Genomic DNA, 2,707 nt, shown 5'->3' with positions numbered 1-2,707 from the left:
ACTTTGCCTTTGTGCCCAGAATTGCTTTTGGTACTCTAGGTCGATTTTGGTTCCAAATGTATTTAAAAATTATTTTTCTAATTCATGAGATATGCTATTAGTATTTTGATTGGGGTTGCATTAAACATGTAAAACAATTTTGGAAGTATGGCCATTTTCAATATGTTGGTACTTTCTACCCAAGAACAAGTGATAGATCTCCATTTTCTTATATCTTCTTCAACTTTCTTTTTTAGAACATTGTAGCTTTTAATGTAAAGATCTATTACTTCCTTCATTAGATTGATTTTAAGTATTTTACTTTTTAAGGATGTGATTGTGAAATGTGTGGTTTCTTTAATTTTTTTCTCAGGGAGTTTGTTACTTGTGTACAGGACTGCTAATGAGTTTTGAATTTTGACTTTGTATCCAGCTATGTAACTGAATGGTTATTAAATCTAGAAGTCTTTTGGTGGAGATTTTGGAATCTTATCTGCTGAACATCGTGTTACCCACAGATGCTGACAATTTAACTTCTTCTGTTCCTATCCTTATTTATTTCTTTCTCTTATCTAAGTACTCTGGCTAATGTTTCCAGAATATATTGAAGAGGAGTGATGAGAGTGGACATTGTTGTTTTGTTCCGTGCAGTTTTTGACCATTTACTATGATGTTGCTGTTGGTTTGTGATAGATGGCTTTTATAAGGTTGAAATAAACCAATAGATATTAGTAGTACAATTGTCCTAGCTATCCTGTGTATACATATACATATTTTTCTCTTCCTTCTTTCTTTTTCCGCTTCCCTCCTTCATCCCAGTTAATCCTTCCCATTTGAGCAGTTTCTTTTCCATTTCACAATATCTATTGTGCCTTTCAGATTTTATTTACTCTTTCAGATTCTTAAAGTAGGGAGGAAATATGAAGATAACATTATGTGATATAACAAGCATTGTTAATATCCTATCACCTTGTTTTGAAATTCTATATCATTTTTATTGTTCTCTATGCTGTTTTGTTTATGTATTTTTGTTATGTTTTTCTTTTCTCTTTAAAATGAGAAACAAAATTTATATGTATATACAAAATACCTGGGATAGGTGTATTGCTGATATCTGTGGTTTATTGAAAGGAACAGTCAATGCTTAAAATTTTCTTTTTTCTTGATTAATTTTGCTCGATTAAATCTGGTAATCAGAACGACTGACCTGAAAACAACAATATGCACTATAAGAACCATTGTTGAACTCCTATCATCTTGTATGATGAAGCTTTGCATCAGTTCCAACGTTTTTTTTAATTACTTATTACTGTCTTTGATTGTTTGATCAATCTTATCTTCTTACATCTGGTGGACTGAGCAACTTCACTGAGGATAACAGTATATAACGTAGCAACCACTGTTAATTACTATCATTTTGTTTTGAGGTCATGTGTTATTTTTGTTATTTTTGTGTTGTTTTGATTTTGTCTTCATTGTTGTTTTGTTAGTTTTTTTAATCTTTAAAATTAAAAAAAACTGAACTAAAGATTATCTTTTCCAGTTTCCTCTGGGATTTTTATCATGAATGGATGTTGGACTTTGTGAAGTACTTTATCTGCATCTATTGTGATGGTTGTATGCATTTTATCTTTGTGTTAATATGGTATATTACATTTATTGATTTGCAGATGTTGAAACATCCTTACATCCCTGGGGTGAATCCTAGTTGTTCATGGTGTATAACCTTCTTGATGATTTGCTGCATTCTGTTTCCCAGTATCTTATTGAAGATTTTTGCTCCTATGTTCATTAGGGAGATTGTTCTGTAGTTATCTTTTCTGGTTGAGTCTTTCTCTGGTTTTGGTATTAGGGCAATGCCAGGAATCAGGTTGAGAATATTGCTTCCCTTTTAATACTTTTAAAAGAGTTTGAGGAGTAGTCGCATTAGATCTTCTCTAAATTTTTGTGGAATTCAGCAGTGAATTCATCAGGACCTGGGGTTTTCTTCGTTGGTAGGACTTTTAATTACACCTCACTGTTATTGAGTGATATTGGATTATTTAGAATTTTTGTATCTTCTTGATTCTGCTTTGGTATTCTTAAATATCTATGAATCTTTCAATTTCTTTTGTGTTTTCCGTCTTGTTAGAATGTAGGTTCACAGCATATGTATTGCTGATCTTCTGCATGTCTGCAGGATCTGTTGTAATTTCATCCTTTTCATTCCTAATTGCATGGATTTGAGTCTTTCCTTTTTTGGTAAGGTTGGCTATTGTGTTGGTTTGAGGGATATTTTTGCAAGGGAGAACAATGTAATACAGGTCACATATTTTATATGATTATTTATAATAGTCACCCAAAGAATGATATACAAAAGAGTGCAGGAAATCTGTTCACACACTAAGACCAAGGAATCCAGCTGAGGGCTTGGATCCTGTGACAGTGTCCTCCATGAGTCCAGCTGAAAACCTAGAGCTGATAACAATGCCTCCCATGAATCCCAATGGAGGCCCAGAACCCACGACAACATCTCATATAAGCCTGTTTTACAGATCTGCGCTGCGAAGGCCCAAAGGTCAGTGGTGAAATCTAGGAAGTCTGTACCAGTAGGATGAAGGTTCTGTGTTAGCAGCTTGAGGGATCTGCACTGGAGCCAGAAAGCAATGCTCAAAAGAACCAGAGCCCCCCAGAAAGGTACCACAGCCATCTTCAGCAACAGTGAGGTCCTGAGCTCCTCCGATGATCA

Source organism: Chinchilla lanigera, unplaced genomic scaffold, assembly GCF_000276665.1.
Source record: "Chinchilla lanigera isolate Chin_1 unplaced genomic scaffold, ChiLan1.0 scaffold00120, whole genome shotgun sequence".
NCBI lineage: Eukaryota > Metazoa > Chordata > Mammalia > Rodentia > Chinchillidae > Chinchilla > Chinchilla lanigera.
This window is presented reverse-complemented; position numbering follows the sequence as displayed.